General features: G+C 32.4%; 1 protein-coding gene across 1 annotated transcript in view; it reads left to right on the forward strand.

Annotated features, from left to right (window-relative positions):
* Positions 1–9,500: 9,500 nt before the first annotated feature.
* Positions 9,501–19,036, forward strand: part of LOC111502404 (acyl-CoA synthetase bubblegum family member 1) — an 86,235-nt gene continuing 76,699 nt past the window's right edge. The window contains exon 1 of the mRNA XM_074181722.1: positions 9,501–9,674. The gene's annotated coding sequence lies outside the window, so the exon portion shown is untranslated. The remainder of the gene's footprint in view (positions 9,675–19,036) is intronic.

Genomic DNA, 19,036 nt, shown 5'->3' on the forward strand with positions numbered 1-19,036 from the left:
TCGAAAGTGTACTCTACTAGACAGAGAATTGTTGGGGAATGCCGATTGCTGACTTCGGACATCTTGAATAATGTACGGAACGCTTCCCAGAGTAGACTGTATTATTGTATGGAACTAGGTGGAGGTTATTTTGAACAATTTATCCGTTGATTTTGTTTCCACTGATATTATTTGTTGTTGATTTCCTCATTAAAATAAACGACAGGGAATTTTCTTTCTCAATTAAAACGTTCAACATTCAATTTCTCAATAACGAATGAACCGAATAAAAAAATACAGATCAAATAGAGGCACAAAATACCTCTCGAATGATTTATGTCATTGGAAAAAATATGGGAGGTAGTTGCTGGCCGCAAGAGGTGAAGTTTCTGGTGTGATTTCCATTATCAGAATTAGTCCTCCTAGAAATTAAAATTGACGTGTTCTTTGAAATTTTCGATTACACGTCGGTTTCTGACTTACAGGGGGGGGGTTAATTTTTCTTTGGAACGCCCTGTATGTGAAACTGACAAATATACTAAATAATTCATTTTTATTTGTCCTACAGTTTCGGCTTCTAATATGTGTAAATTATTTTTAATTGAATGGATAGGGCGAGAATAATACTTCATCACAATTTACACAACACTAACATTTAATTCTAACAGCTGTTTCGACACACTGGCTCAGAAGATTATGTGTTTTGTACATTTTGAAGTATTATTTTCACCCTACCCCTTCTTTTTATTCATTCCATCAATCAATGACCTGAGACTGGAATTTCATAAAAAAAATTGAAGTGATAATCAGGGAAATTCGATAATGTTGATCTCGTTTGTTAGGCAGAAATGCGTTAATTCGATTTGATTTTATTTCACTAACTATATAAGAAGTGAATAACGAAAATTCCATTAATAAAAAACGCACCGTAGATCAGAAAAGATAAATATCCCATCAAAAGCCTCAACAGGATGTCTTGCAATTTTTCTAGCTTTTACAGAAATTCAAGGAAGGCATTTATACTTACATTGTATTTCGTTTCAATTCAATTTTGTTCAAGTTTGGTAAAAGAACCACAGCTCAACTTATATACTTCTTTTCACATATAGTGAAGACTGGCTGTAAATCAAATCATCTAAAGGAACAATTCGTTCAGGTCACTCTCAACTCCCTACCCTGTAGGTTAATGGAATGATACCTGTACTCCCCTGGCTAATACCATGAAGAGCGCCGGATTATATCTGACAGGTGTCGGTGCAGGATTCTTCACTGGAGTTATTCCTGCATATGCTGTTGGCGATAAAACTGCTGCAATAGATTTTCAATTATTGGAACACACTTGCAGACCGGTTTCGAGCTGTTTGGCCACTCTGTAGTGCAAGTTAGTGTCTTATCATCAACATAAAGCGATGATTTTCGATAATTGAAAATCGAGTTCCTTCAGAGTATCATTCCTCGAACTAGGCTGAAGCGCGGACAACAAACAACAGTGAACGAGGTAACCAACCGCATATCCATAGTTTTTGGGAAAGAATGGAGTTAATAGAGCTTTAATAGGTTGTCAGAAACGAAAGTGATAAATGTACGGCAGTGATCATGAATCAACAAACAGCCACATAAAGCCCGTTTCTCGATTAGACCTGTGATGTCGTTTCAACGGCTACATCCGTAGAAGTCTTAGAAATACACAGGAAATCAATTCAGAGCTATACTAATGTCAAGTTGCGATTTAGTATAGGTAGATCATACAAACCAATAATATTACAAATGAGTGAATATTATTTGATGTGGAATATTTCCTAGTATTTCGCCCTTTTTCCAAAAAATTGTATTTCAAAAATTTCAGTTGGAAGTAGGTACTTATTATGAATCTTTGAAAACAGCAACGGGAACAAACTTTTTCCTCTTTCAGTTTTATAATAGTTTTTGTACTTTCGAGTTGTACCTTCTTTCTTGTTATCTTCGTTATTGTAACCACTATAGTTGACTATAGCTTACTATTTATACAGGGTAATGAATATATAACGCCTTTCCTTTTTTTTAAACAAAACTAAAATTGAAACTAATGATAGTGAAATTAATAATCACGAAAACAAATCGCAAATTTTAATATGAACTGATTAATCATCATCTGAATCTAAATTAGTAACATACTAAAATAGGTAGGCCTTTTATGATTTCTCTTCTTATTTGATCTCAATAGAACAAGTTCATTTTGAAAATGATTCTTCAAAGTCATTGCGATTGGCTTCAGATGATTAGAATCACAAGAAAGAGATTGACCAGTGTCATTATCGAATTCATAATCATATATCAAAGGCAACTTATCAAGAGAACTATTAAACTGAGCCTTTTCTAATATTTTCTGTTTCATCTGAACATTTTCCAGTTTTATCAACTACTTTGAAGGACCTTGAAATGATTATATCTTTCAGATTATCTCATATTTTTAATGTAGGTTGATCTTTATAGCAGTTTCATCACAGTAATATTTTTGTTCAAAAAATCTGTTTAAAATCTGTTTTTCCGTCAACCAGCTGTCGCACCCTTACGAACGACAACCCTCAGAAGTCGAAACTTGTGCGAGCTAAGGATTAACTAGGTCTTACCTTTTAACGTGTGATTCCTAACACGTTGATAATATTCATTATCCAACTTTGATATGAATTGATATCTATAATATCAATTCATATTTTCGAAGATATAGATTCAATAGAGCTCCTTTTGTGATTTTTAGTCTTCTAGAAATATTCCAAAAAAAATGTCTTCGAAATATTTGGCAATATACCAGGGGTAGTCATATATTTCGACGGTATAATCATATCAGGTTTTGATGGAAAATCTTGTGATGATATATTCAACGAAGTTTCAAATAGAGCAATAGATAATGTGAAATTTAATTTCAAGAAATTACAATATAAATTGAAACAAGCCAAATTTCTCAGACAAATTATTTCAGCAGAAGGTGTAACGCCAATCAGGTCATACTGTTGGTTTCGCTTCCAGGTATTTTACAAATTCCGAAAAAAAATGGGAACAGATTGAGAAAGAACTTCTGACTATAGTTTTTACTTTAAAATAATCCCACTTCTGACACAATATTATGAGCCTTCGGAAACATCAATGAACGGGATACTTTATTCTATTTCAGTTTTATAACAGTTTTTGTACTTCCAAGTAGTACTTTTTTTCTTATCTCCGTTATGACAACTATCATACATATTATATCTTTCTTCATGTTAATTTGTCAATAACTCAAAATATCATTTCTTTATATTTGATAAATTGATGGATGTAGCCCGTACTACGTGGTAGGAGATCATCATGAGGAATGAGAAATGATACTTTCTATGTTTTTTTACCACTTTTATTCTTAACTAACGTTACTGCAGTTTCATTCTATAAGGCTTTTGGTAAAAGAAGAGACAGTTGCGGGTTTTTTTCAGAAAACAGAATGTGGAAGTAGCATTCAGACTACATGCTAGGTTATCTAATTTGCTTTTTGATGCCAAAGATAAATGGACAAGATTTAGAAATCTAGAGATTATAGGTAAAGCTCAAGTGTCCGAAGTGTTATAGTGTTTACGCGGAACAATGTGGCCGACATTTTTCAAAACATGAAAGATCCTTCAGAGTAGGTAAAAATTATTAGACGTTTCAAGCCATTCCTTGGAATGTGATCACAAGTTCCCGAATCTATACGATAAGAAAATTTTGCACTATGCGAGCAAGGGTTGGAAACTCAATTATTTGGAATCCTTGGATTTCATAAGCATAAGCATTGGAAATGTAACCTGTTAAATAATCAAATCGATCTTGTTCACACACCGGTTTCCTAATTAGCGTACCCACATTGTTACAGGTAAACAAAATTTGAGTACTCAATGAAGTTAGGTACATTTGTCAGTGCATAAAATAACATATAAAGTATCGCCCAGTTCCATGAATTTGTCGCCCAGTGAACGTAGCAGGTGCCGGCAAATTTTTACGGTAGTAAAAATTTCAATTTAAATACAGTTCTTCGAAATAATAAAAAAATGGCCTCGTGCAAATTATTTTGCTTTTAAAAGAGTACAACAGACATAAAGGATGCATGTACGTGTGTGTACTGTATAGGCCTAAAGTATAAGTGTGGATTTTTGATTTCGCTGCGTTCAATTTCTATTAATTACTTTGAGTTATCAAATTTGTTAGACGAAAAAGGTGTTTGATCTTGATATGGTTGGATACTTATAGCCTACTTGACGAACACTACATCCACATCGCTTATTGTAGAGGTAAGTAAGAAAATGAGGATTTTGTTTTTTTGTGCAATATACTAATTTTAAGATTTTGTATGTGTTGTATTATTTATTGTTCAATTATACAAGCAAGCAGATGGCGTTTGTTTCTTTCAATGAAATAGCTTACGTTTTCTTACAATTCAATTACTTACCATCTAAATTATAATATGGCCTGGTCTAAACTAAAATGTAAACCAAGTAGCTTGAGCTTACATGGGAATATTTCATAAAGCTACAGGATCAATTCAACACCTACAATAAAAAAAAACCTTGAAACCGACCAATGGGAGCACAAATGTCAAGTTTTTTTGGAATTGTAGCTGTAAAGTTGTACTTCTATCTTTATGAATTAGGCCCCTGGTATCGATTCAAAAATGGGTTCATACGTCATAGAGTGAACCAAATTAATTGTCAAAGAAAACTTCAAGTATGATTGTACATTTTTACAATTGCACACTTTCTTGCAAAATACCTTGTATTAAGGTAATAAGAATAAGGTGTTTTCCAGCAAACATTATGTGTTGTGTTCCGCAATTTATTGTTTACCTACTTAAAATATTTCATTCTAGTAAAAATAAAATTAAACCTTATCGTAATTAATTTTTCGTGAAACAAATATTTGTTTTCCCAAGAAAATATTCCTACAAGTACTTTAAGAAATTGAAATATATAAAAACTCGTAATCAAAATAATGCTTTCAAAATACCTACCACATTCTTCTAGGAAGGACCTGGGATCCTTAATTGAAGTAGGGAGTTCCCGGTATTCAAAACCTCACGGACTATATTAATTAAGAGTTAAAACGGCCTTAAAATTTTTCCGGGGGTGGATCCCCGGTACTTTTGCAGTCCCGTATGTCGCCCAGTCAAAATTCCTTAAAATATGCACCGACCTTTGTTATTACCTACAGTGGTCTATAGATATATATATATATATATATATATATATATATATATATATATAAATCCTTTATTTAGTCAAAGACTAATAAATTATACATATAAGTGAATAACAATTTTAAAGAAATCGATACAATCTAAAAATTATAGAATTTTTTTTTTTGTAACTTGTACAATATCATTAAGCTGTAATATACTTATATTAAAAATAATTAATTACTAATTTACATCTCACCTCAAATATATTGTAAAATCTTATAAGTGAAATTAATAAATTAAACGTCGCGTCGTTCTATAGAACTGAAGTCAACAAAGTAAAATATTTACAATCTATATATACATACATATATATATATATATATATATATATATATATATATATATATATATATATATATATATATATATATATATACACATATATACATATATATAGATCCTTATTTAGTCATGAAACTAATAAAAACATTGTGAACAATATACAAATATACAATGATAAAATAGGTGACTCGCACACATGTGTATAAACTTACAAACAAATATAATAGATAAAATGAACCACACAACATTTATATATAAAAAAAAAAAATGTTACTACAATATAATTCCATCCGTTAATAGGTGCTTCTTGAGTTTGATTTTAAATATACTCAGACTCTCAGTATTTTTTACATAAACCGGAATATTGTTGTACATGGTTACACCTTTAACAAAAATAGAGTTTTGGCTGTATGTTCTGCTAACCAGAGGAACGCGAAGATTACCTCTACATCTAGTATCGTGCTGATGAACATCCTGATTGAGAACTAAGATATTCTGCAAGTATTCAGGTGCTATACCTCTTTTAATTTTATGAATGAATATTAAGGAGTGATATAATAGATAAGTCTTAACCGGTAACCAATGAAGAGTATCGAGCATAGAATTTATTGACGTGTCACGTGCACAACAAAGAATAATTCGCATAGCTCGATTTTGCAATTTTTGCAAACGGCTTAGCACATTTTGATTTACCAGATAAAGCACTGTTGCACAGTAGTTGAAATGAGGAAGAATAAGTGTATTATAAATTATAAGTTTACTCCACTGAGTGAGATGCGGAGAACATCTCCTCAAATAATAAATTTTCATGGCAATTGTTCTTATAACATTTTTTGCATGGTCATTAAAATACAGTTGACGATCAACCAAAACCCCTAAATATTTAAATGTCTCAACCATTTCTATCTGGACACCATCGATTGAAAGTTTTGGCTCTGTTTTCATTACTTCCCTATACATTTTCAATAATGGCCTCTAAACTTTCGTTGATTGCATTGAAGCATGTTGAATGATTATTCCCAGTGTAATAAATAACAGCGTCGTCAGCAAAGAGGTGTATACAACATTCTTTCACCACCTCAACCATATCATTTATATAAACTAGAAACAATAAAGGACCCAGAACACTACCTTGAGGTACTCCTATATTATTATCGAGTGTGCCAGATGTAACATGGTTAAGTCTTAATTTTTGCTTCCGGTTATTCAAATAGTCTGCAATCCATTGTAATGCTGCATCTACAATTCCAACTGACTCCAATTTCTTCAATAATCTGGTTCTGTCAATAGTTTCGAAAGCCCTTTGCAAATCCAGAAAAACGGTCACTGTTATTTGATTTTTTTCTAAAGTGTTCTTCCAATCGTGGAGCACACATTGCAGAGCAGTTTCACAACTGTGTTTATTACGAAACCCTGACTGAACACATGTAAGGGCCTTATTACCTTCCAAGTGATCCACAATTTGATTGTAGACCGCTTTTTCTAGTACTTTTTCTATAATTGGTATCATATTTATTGGTCTCAATTCACAAGCTTTATTCGTATTTGGGACTTTGGGAATTGGGATAATTGTTGCAATTTTCATTTCATCAGGCACTTTATGAGTTTCGAAAGAATAATTTATCATATTCAAAAGTGGTTTAGAGATGGTTGAGAAGCATTCTTTCAACAATTTTGTAGATATTTCATCTGTACTATTTTTATATGTCATTGAAAATATTATTTCCTTGAGATTCACAATGGTAATCATCTTGAAATATCTCAATTTATGTGAAACAGGACTAACTATAAGAGGAATTTCGTCTTGAGGTATTTTAATTGAATCAGTGATATCGTTAATACTTTTGACATAGTATTCATTAAGACTATTTGACATTTTGATATTATCATTTTCAATAATAACATCATCGAATTCAATACTTGCATATGTGCTAGAAACACTATTCTTTGGTATATATTTCTTCAAAGTCTGCCACATTTTAGTAGGATTACCGATATTACTATTTATTTTATTTTCTAAATATTTCTTTTTTTCTTGTCTTATAACCTTCACAGTGTTTCGTTTTTGTCGGTAGGTTTCCCAGTTCTCTGATATACGATTATTGACATATATCCGATAGCTTTCATCTCTCTCTGCAGTCGCATTTTTGACTATAATATTCCACCATTCTTGATAGTGAAGTAATATTTTTATCTGCCTCACAGGGGCAACTGTATCAACAGCTTCTAAAATTGTGGTAACCAAATACTTATATTTACGATTAATATCATAGGTTCTATAATCCCATTCTATACTCTCTAGTCTTTCATTGATTGCATGATAATCCAAAGTCCTACCTCTACTCTCGATTAATTTTACTTCATTTTTTGAAACAACTTCATCGAGATTTACTATTATATTTCTGTGGTTACCAATTCTAGGTAAATCCAGTACTTGTACATTGGTGTCACAATTTGACAACACTAAGTCAATTAAAGTACCCCCACTACTTGTTATGTTCGTTTGCTCTTTAACTTTATTTTCAAAACCAATATCCTCTATCACAGCCATCAATCTCTGAGTGTACGTATTCGTACCATACCAATTAATATTGAAATCTCCAACAATAATAATCTTCATATTCTTGTCTGTTAAATTATCATCACACCATTTTTCGAAAAAGTCTAAAAATAATACACCACTGCTGTTTGGGGATCTATACACTGAGACAACTAAGAAAGTAGTTTTATGATACACAAATTCTACAGATATTAACCAGTAGGACTTTTCAAAACACGTTTTAGAAATAGTCAAGATTTGTAATTCATTTTTTATATAAATGAGGGCACCACCAGTGTGTCTACTACTACTGTCCACTCTATGAATTACATAACCACTTAAATCAATTTCACTATTGTATATATCAGTTGTTAAATGTGTTTCCGATAAACAGACTAATAAAGGTTTTTTATCATCAACAAAATGCTTTATTTCATCAAAATGTGCTAGAAGACTTTGCGAATTCATGTAAAGAAGAAAACAGTCCATCTCTTTCGTTATGCGTTGTATTCTACGGTTTTTTTGGCTCTCTCTAAAAAATTACTTTCAATTATATCCTTATCATCAGCGATCTTGCATACCTCATCTCTATTTGGATATTCACCTATCTCGATATGAACTAAGTTACTATGTTTTCTACCATTAACAATTATACTAGTTAATTTAGAAACTAACATATTTTTAGTAAGTACACGTCTACCATCGTTAATATCTACTAATATTGCTCTCGTCTTAATATAATTGTCTAACCTGGTAATGTACTTACCAAGTTTGTCATTAAATTTGTCAATAAAATAATTTAGATGTGATAATCTAAGAGGAACTGTAGTCAAAATCAAATTTGTATAAGGGCTAACATTATGAATTATTTTCAGTTTATTGTATTAGTTTGAAAATGTCCTTATAGAACGAAACTGCAGTAACCGCAGTGCTAAAAAACACAGAAAGCCTTATTTCTCATTTTTCATCTTTATATTTACTGCATCAGGTAAAAAAAAAGCTGAGAAAAAAAATCGATGATTTTTCAAAAGGGGTATCGCTCCGTCTAGGTTTGATTAAAGAGACAGGACGGAATTTTTCCAAACGCCCGCATCGAAAAATTGTTCTTGTTTTGTTTTTATTGGCCCACCCCGTATGTTTTACCTCCTAATTGGCTTGAAGAAAAATGAACATTTACAAAAACAATTTTCTTTACAGATTTTCAACATTTAGGAATGAAACATCTGATATTTGACAAAATACGCAATTCATGCACATCTCTTTTCATTTCAACCTGATTCATTGTTCATAAAAACTATTGTTGCTGACATAAAACAGGTGTTAGCCTTATCATCTTTTATGATTTCACTTGTTTCTGTGAAAGTGCTGATATCGGTAGAACTAACGTCATCGTAATTGTGATTTTCTTTCACCTCCATGAATATATACAAGTGTGTTATATTTATGAACTAAAAGGCAGTGTTGCTGTTTTATTTCGTTTTTAATGAGCGTTCAGGGAAAAAGATTCGAGTCAAAGTCCCAGGTCAACAAGGTTGAAGTAAAAATGTGATAAGATATTTCGGAGATGCAATCTGATTGTTCGGTTTGCTATTAATCGGTGTAGTCATTTATAGTGCTTCAGTGTTATTGGAGCAGAAAATTAAAAATTTACTGGTAAGCACCTAATCTACTTATTGATTCAGTTTTCTTATTGGTATAATAAACAAGGTAAATCAATAGGTTTTTCGGAGTAAATTTAAGTAATATGCAAGGAATATGCATAAAAGAACAGAATTCGACAGGAAGTGATAATGTTAAAATAATTTTTTTTTCCAGAAAATGATGATTGTTCATATAGTAAACATTCATTTGCATTAAATACAAAAATTCTAATATTTATTCCTGATTGTGACAACACAAGTCTTTCGATTAGTGACTTGGGTAATAGTTATATTCCATGTTGCCTCTCAGAGTATTACGGTGACATTTAGTCGATGATAACTGAAGTACCTATGTTACGAAAGTATTGAACATAACATTATTATTATTTACTGTAAAAAAATATAAAAGTGTTAATAGAAACTGAAAAAAAATTAATATATTCTGATACTATTATATTGGTAAAATTCTAATGTGGCTTGAATATACTAGTAAACTATATTATTGCAATATATTACTAAAGATTTGGGAAAGAAAGTTTTTGACTTTAAACTATTCCATCTTGATACAGAAAAAAATGTGGGAATCTTCCAAAGATAGGAAGGAAGTAATCAATTTGAAAATAAGTAACTCTATACATGGATGTGTAGATCATGCAAAGAAGCAACTTTCAGACACAAAAAAGAAATATATATAACCCCTTCAATTCAAATAAGATTCCTTTTGGCTGGGATTTACGATGTCCTCGATGACATAAGTAGATCAAACTTATTCCGTGACATTAAAAAATCGTAATTCATGAATGAACTGTGTGTATTTTCTATAATGTTATTCATTTTGGTACTGAAGAGCACTAAGGCAAGTGCCTTATGGCGAAACATCGATGTCTACCAGTGAGGATGACAGTGTTCCTTGTAAGTGCAATTTGTTACCATTAATTTAAAGTAGAACTCCTGTAAATTATATCTGAATTTTATTCCATAACGAATGTTTCGAAAACAAACTGAGTAGAGAAAAGTATCTTCTGTATAATTCAGTGTTCATGTAAAAATATTTGTTTCGAAATAATTTTTCCTATCTATTTCAGAAGGGCTTTCTTCCAGTTTGTGTCTGAAAGTTGCTTCTTTGCATGATCTACACATCCATGTATAGAGTTACTTATTTTCAAACTGATTACTTCCTTTCTGTCTTTGGAAGATTCCCTCATTTTTTTGTATCAAGATGGAGTAGTAGAAAGCGAAAAACTTTCTTTTCCAAAAATTAATCACTCCTTAAAATATAACCCCTTCAATTACTAAAGATCTTAAATTATAAATATCAATAATGAATGTTTAAATATAAATTCCACATCATTAGAAAATTAATTGCTCAATTAATTCAGATGTAGGTAAAAGATAAGGATTCGGAAGAGTCTCTAATGATTCTGTTCTGAAACAACTACTCCTCATAAGGAACCCTAAATTATACAGAAATCACTTTTTTTTCTTCAATTTGTACATTCATAATGAAAAAATATATAATTCACGGAAAATACTACACAGCTTTCAATGATTACAAATTTCATTTACTGATATTTTTCAAAGTTTTCACCTTCTTTGAAAGTTTCACATTCATTATACAGGGTTTATCTTAAATGATGTGATTAATATCAGGTGGTTATATATTTTTATCAGAAAATGTGTTTGATGACAAGCTTTTAAAAAAATGAACTAAGTTAGAAAAATAATTTCTTCAATTGTAATATATTCAAAATCTTCACTCGCAAGATTACCTATGTTGTATCCGAGGCAAGCCTCTTACTCACAGAATAACCCGGATCAAACAGTGAAATAAATATGCGATGGATTCGGCCGATACTTGATGAAAATCCATAACGTATTTGAAAAATACTTCATTGTGAAATTTTCAATTAACAGTTTTACAAAAACGTGTTTCGCTATATAATAATTTCTTCGGGGGTGTCTATACGAAGAAGCTATTGTATAGCGAAACACGTGTTGTTCAGCGACAATCTCACAATTAGGGAAAGCAATTCATCAAGAAGTTGACGGCAGTTCTTCAACAAGTACCCGAAAATTTGCTGAACAGTTCAATGTCAGTCATCGAAGTGTTTAGAAGGTTTTGCATACAAATTCATTGTATCCCTTCGCGGCCGAAAATTTCAGTGTTACTATCTTCATTTGGGATTGAAGGCCATCGTAGTTTGGAATTGCATCCCCAATTCATCGGTGAATCATCAAGATGCAGTTCCAAACTACGACAGCCTTTAAATCCGAATGCAGATAGTAACACTGTTCTCCAAAAGGAAGAGTTGAACCTCAAAACGATGAACAGTCATTCGAGTATTTCGAATACGCGACATATGATTCCACCGCTCTTGGTGGAATCAAATGTGCCAAGTCACTTGAACACTTCCCGTGAAAGTATCTATTGAAGAGAAACAACACTCCACTTCGATGTTCCAGACTAACAAGTGCAAGTGATGTTCGCGTATCCAATTAGGCAGATGGCTCTTTCTGGATGGAATTCAGTAGCTTCAGGGTATACTTAAGGGCGGAGCTTCATACGTGAGAACAATACTCCAAAGAAGGTATAATCTGAGTTTTATAAAGCATCAAAAGTTGCTGGTTCGGAACAATGTTCCCAGCTTTCGAGAAGCGGCTTCTGCAATTCCAGCGACATGATTGTAGATATATTGTTGTCCATTTTAATCCCCAACAAACTTATCGAAGCAGAAAGTGGAATTGTCTGGCCTGACATTGTTATATCCTTTTTGGACAAAATCGATGCCCGTGTTTTTGTGGTATTGAATTGAACCTGGTTATTTTCACCCTAACTCGAAATTACTTTTAGATCCTCATTAAGATATGCAACCAACCTTCTGCTGCCGGTGAAGATGTGCATCTGCCGCCGATGTCCTTGAATCCAAATGGAATGACGAAACAAGTGTGCTGTCATTAGCAAAGCAATATATTGGATTCTTGTCTAGAAGAAACATTGCCAGATTTGTTAGAGGATGTACCTTTGCTCATTGAAGTGTAACCGCTCGTGAATATTCAACTGATACTTTTGCTCACCACAGTGGATAGGTCGTGAGGGATCTCAGCTATGGCCACCTAGATCTCCAGACTTGAAAAACCTGGATTAATTTTTTTCTGGATTTCTCAATTCGCGTGTTTATGTAACACCAGTTGTTGATGAGAACTAGAAGTATGCATATTTCTGATGTCATACGTAACTCCCAGGAATGTTTGAACATGTGCGGCACTCGACGAGGAGGGGACTTGATGCTTGTATTGCAAGTCAAGGTTCTCATTTTGAGCACCTGATTAAAAATTATTTTTCATTATTACCTAAGGTGTCCGAATGAAATACTAACTAGACAGATTTTCACTTCAAAGTTTGCTCAAATGACGAGGAATATGGAAACACACTTTTGAACTTGAATGATGCGTTATCACCATTTCTATTCCGCTGACTCTGATTTGATAAAGTTTCAAATAATATAAGTTTAGAGAAAACAGTGGCGTACAGTGATTTTTAGCATAAATATCAATTAAGTAACCCTCTGCGATACCACTTGAATTAAAATTCAAAATCTGATTTCATCAAAAAAGCCCCTTGTTACTCATAACAAACACACGTGATTGAATCAAAATCGACGAAAATAAGTGAGTTATTAATGAAAAAACAATATTTTTCGTAAAACCGGTACACCCCGTTACTCGGAAACGAAGCAAGCTAGGACACACGTTCATATGAACTTTTTTCCATTAAATTTGAACAGTAATCACCATCTATAATGACTGACATCATTTAAGATACACCCTGTGTATTAACGGACGAATAGAAATCAATAAAGGTTTTTTACTAGAAGAAAAAGAAAATTCAGAAGAATGAAAAGAAGAGAATTGGAACCATCTATGTTTTTTACCACTTTTATTTGTAACAAACGATACTACGGTTTCGTCCTATAAGGACATTTTTAAATATATGTATAAGTTTGAAAATGTCCTTATAGGACGAAACTGCAGTAACGTTAGTTTTGATTCTCTTTTCTTCATTATGATTTCCTACCACGTAGTAACGGCTAAATCCACCAATTTATTGAAATTCAGACATTCAGGAGTATACAAATTTGTATGTAGTAGAAACAAAAACTTACACTGAATAAAGGATGAAGTGCGAGTTATAGAGGGTGTAACTTAAAAGTAGATCATAAATTGAACCACATATTTTGGGGTCGAAAATAACTTGATTGGACATGACTTACCTAATGCAAATATGCGAACAAAAAGGTTTCAGGTGAATGAAACTCGATTTCTTCCACGAAATCTGTTCAGCTATTGAATCCCTCAAACCTTTAAATTTTTTCTATGCATTATAAATAAATTATTAATGTTACCCCATTGGTTCAATATACCATTTTTGGATTTTTCAACTTTGTTATACTTTTTCGAGAAGCTATTTTTTATCGAGATGCAGACTTTTTTTCATTATCCTTTAACAATTCAATAGTTTGCAGTTCGATACTTGCAATTTATATGGATAAATAACGCAGTTGCTTCCACAATTACATACAGCTTTTGATTATTGCACATTTCAAGAGTGTTGAGAAAAATTAAACTTTCTGTTACAATGGCTTTTCCGTTTGCAAAAATGACAGATATTGGGTTAGTTTGGTCAGGCTAAAACAACGTTTCAGATAATTATCAGTAATTCTGGTAATCACAGGTGAATGCCAAGGGAATAGTGCATCAGCTGCAGGGCCTTATGCGGAAAAAATCCCAATGGCATTGAAAATCACCATAACACACACAAAAGACCCGAAGAAAATCCTCACGTTAAAACACTTTTCATCACCAAAAGACTCTCAAAGTTAATGTTTGTTCAGGCATTGTGAATAATAATTCAAATGTTACAAAGTGATTTATCAGAATATTTGAAAGAGGTAAATTCAGGAGTAGGGCAAAATATGTGGTATTTACAAGATGGAGCTCCAACGCATTTCAATAACGAAGTAAGGGAATATCTTTTCGGTTTGTTCCCTGCACGTTGGATTGGAAGGGGCCCTGATGCACCTATTTCTTGAACAGCCAGAAGTCCAGATCTAAACCCTATCGACTTTTGCTTGTGTGGTTTCATAGAAGAGCATACTGTATTGTATTGTACTTTATTGGTCAGTAATACACGACATAGGGTTTTGACAAGTCATTGACTACACCTAATCCTAAAACTAATTAAAATTTGTTTATAAATAAAATATACATATTGGATTTCACAATAATAATTGTACATTTTCACGTCACTTTTTTTGGATTCCAAATTTCAAAATTTATTTGCATGTTTGTTAAAATGGGTTCAGTAATGTTACACACAATTTATCGACTAACATTGAGGAAATCTTAATTCAGAGATGTCATAATACGCAGAGCATTGTAAGTGAGTTTTCAGTTTTGTTTTAAAAATGGCTATTGGAGCTTTTTTGATAAAGTCTGGTAGAGAGTTGAATAATCTGATACCAATACATTTTTTATTCGTAGAGGTTAATCTGTTATTTGGAATAGCGATACGGGATCTCATTCTAGTCAGATAATTGTGTGAATCTCCATTAAGTGTGTACGAATGCATGTGCGTTTTTACGTAGATTAGTTCGTTGTAAATAATTGCTGATGGCAGTGCCAGTATTTTGAAGTTAATAAACCATGGTTTACAGCTTTCAGTTTGAGTTATACCGGCCAGAGCTCTAATGGTTCTTTTCTGGATAATAAATATCGACTGAGTGTAGCAAGATTGGCCCCAGTTGATTAGACCGTAAGTCATAATACAGTGAAACATTCCATTCCATCATTCCATCAACTCTTGTGGAATTCTTTTCGATTCTGGTTGCGAAGGTAGCATCATCGGCAAACAAGGTTGTTAATGCGTTTATGCTTTTGGGTAGGTCATTAATATAAATCAAGAACAATAGCGGTCCCAAAACGCTTCCTTGTGGAACACCTTTGCGTATGATCAGGCTTGAACTGCTCTGATTATTACAGTGAACTATTTGGGATCTATTTTGAAGGTATGAGGTCATCAGTTTTATTGCGGAGTCAGAAAATCCATAGAATTTTAACTTGTCAATTAGTATAGTATGATTGACACAGTCAAACGCTTTACGGAGGTCAACGAAAACCGCCAGTGAGGGAGTTGCGGCTTCAAACCCATCGGCTACAAACTCAACAAATCTTCACACTGTTTCAGCTGTAGATTTTCCTTTACTGATACCATACTGATGTTCTGAGAAAAAACTGTTCTCCTCGAAATAATTAATTATTCTAAGGTAAATCACTTTCTCAGCTAATTTTGCTAAAATAGGTAGGAGAGCTACTCCATGGTAATTATTCAGATCTTCCCTGTCCCCTGATTTGAAGATTGGAATTATTTTCGCTATCTTGAGATTTTCTGGAAAAATATTGTCACACAGAATGGTGTTTATGATATGAGTAGTTGGGCTAACAAGAGACTCAATTTTTTCTTTATATATTATGTTCATAAATATCCGATGCAGAAGAATTCTTTAGATTCCTCAGTATTTCATATATTTCACTTCCGCTTGTTGGGTAGAATGTGAAAGAAGTCTGCACAGTAATATTAGATTCCAAGAGGAATTCAGTGAATACCTTTTTTTATAGAAGTTTGATCTGGCATCTTGTCATCTTGTGTCGCAAGATGATTATTGAGATCGGTCGGAGAAGGCATATATTCACATGTCTCTAAAAATTTTTTGTTTATATGTTTCCAGCAGGTTTTAGTAATCGGCGAACAACTGCAAATCGATTTCCAAAAACTTCGGATTTCCTTTTCAAAACGGTTCCAAATGTGTATTCAGGAAAATGGAGGCCATTTTGAACATTTATTTTGGGAAATATCACAAATTTGTACTTATTATTTGTACCTGCGAATAACATGAATACTTACTTTTTGTTAATTAAATTTTTCCGCATCTCGATAAAAACTGGATTTTGGAAAAAGTGCCACGAGGTGAAGAAAAATTAAAAATGATCTATGGAACGAATGTGGTCACTAATGACAATATGTAATTGTTAAAGCAATGTCTGTTATTTATACGTATCTTTGGGAACTACAACTATTGAACAGCCAAATAAAGAATTTTTAGAGGATATTGAAAGAGAGATCTCGATAGAAACTGGATTTTAGAAAAATTGCTTGGTGGCAAAAAAAATTAAAAAAGTGATGTATTATATCGATGGTGTCACAATAATAATTCAACTGTAACACATAGAAAGGTTTGGGGGGTTTTAGGGGTTCAATGCCCCCATAAATTAGCTGAAGAGATTTTGTGGTTTCGTTACGATAAGAAAGCCATAGATCTATTTTCATTGAAAATTGTTAAACAGTTCATAAAATACTGGAAAAAAACGATTTTTATTTTGTACTTTTCAAAGTTTATAACATTTTTTGTTGCACTTTTGCATTGAGGTAAGTTATATCCAATCGAGTTATTTTTGTCCTCAGAACATGTGGTCCAATTTATGACCTACCTTTTTGTTACACCCTGTATATCAAAGGTTTTACCTTCGATATTTGAATAATATATACCCTTGAAAAAGCATAAAATTCAATATTTAAACAAATCATGATGCAGAATCGGAATGTTCAAAGAAATTTGGGATTATATTTTTGAATTATTTTGAATAGCCACACTACTTTGGATATAAAATTTGACATTTGATCAAAAATGATTCCAATAATAGGTCATGTATAAACATTGTCAGGTGAGACGGTTTCATTATTTTAGACAGATATTTAAACTGCAATAAATTATTCATGCCTTCAAACGGAACAAAATAATACAAACGAAGTTATCTATTCGAGTTTTCAATATTGAAGATTTAATTTTCTCATCTCTTCATCTTCTATCTCAAATATTCCACTTTGATGATTTATTTGAAAAGATTGACAACACCTCTACTTCCTGAGCCTTCTACACCTTGAACAACCTTCCAGAAATGTTTTATTATCAAAAGTACCAAGTGAATTTCACGACTCGCCTTATGAATACGCTTTTTAGTAAAACGATAGAAAACTCAAAACACGCACTATCAACGTGCATCGTTTCAATGGCGGTTTTTTAATTATCGTTGAAAGTCCAGCATCCTATATCCTGATTGTACAATGATCCATCATTCTGTGGTCTTCCTGAAAACCTGCTGACTTAGGACTTAGACACTAGACTTTTCGCGTCTTTCATATCTTATATGATATGATCAGATTTTAATCATCATATCATCAAATATATATAAGATATGATTACAAAAATATATGTCCTGGACAATAAGATACGACGGTATTCTATTTATTCTATTAGTGAACGGTTCGATCGAATATATCGGGAAATTACCATAGAACTGAGCATTTTGAATTTTTCTTTCTTTCTCACGAGCTCGGCCCGACCCGTTCTGAGGGGGAGGCTAATATGGGCCCTGATTTGGAAAATGTCCTTCATTCAACTGTATTACTTTCAGTGCGGTACTGGAGTATATTTTTTTTGTAATTTTAGTATTTTTAATTCTTGTAAAGTGTGGATGAATGAATTTGATTTTTGTCCAAAAATCGTTTGTCGAACAAATAATCTTATTGAATGTTGAATGGTTTTAATGAACGGTTTTAATAAAAAGTTAAAAAATTAATTTGGAAGATCTTAGGTAGCAGTCATCACACCACTCTCCCCAGCTACCTACGGTATTGATCAGATAAAAAAATAATAAAATCGTTGGGCGTACCGTAACATGAATAAATATAATAAAATTTTTTTTCAATAAAATCTTTTGACATAATTTTTTACTTACCTATTTTATTTTCAAGTTTTCAGTTTCTAATTTTGTTACTCAATTCTTCTCATTTTGTTTAGTTCATTGAGTGCCTCAGTATTACAAGGTAATATGTAATCCACCATTCTGTAGCTGCGACCATCTTGAATTTGCATCTTTTTCAAAGTGTAACACTATTCTTCTAGTCAAGCGGTCATCTTAGATTTACAATGATACAGAATTTATTAAATTGTATTGTCATTAAAACTAAATGTGTGTACCAAATATAAGATCATTCTGTCAACAGGAAGGGGGTCAAACTTCAATAACTAAATTTGACCTAAACAAACAAACAAACAGGACAAGCTAAATGAAACCGTTTGAAAATTAGTAGCGTGTTACTTTTCTCTTTGAAATGATTCAGTCCAAATCCGGAAAGGACGCCACTGGCAAGTCAAAATGTGTTGCACAGCAGAACATTCTATTTGATGTCATCACAAAAGTCTAGAATCATACCACAGCTTACTTACTATAGTAAGCTGTGATCATACCATTTGAATC

The sequence above is a fragment of the Leptinotarsa decemlineata genome, unplaced genomic scaffold (assembly GCF_025532065.1).
Source record: "Leptinotarsa decemlineata unplaced genomic scaffold, Ldec_3_MD MMD2_tig00026314_RagTag_RagTag, whole genome shotgun sequence".
Lineage (NCBI taxonomy): Eukaryota > Metazoa > Arthropoda > Insecta > Coleoptera > Chrysomelidae > Leptinotarsa > Leptinotarsa decemlineata.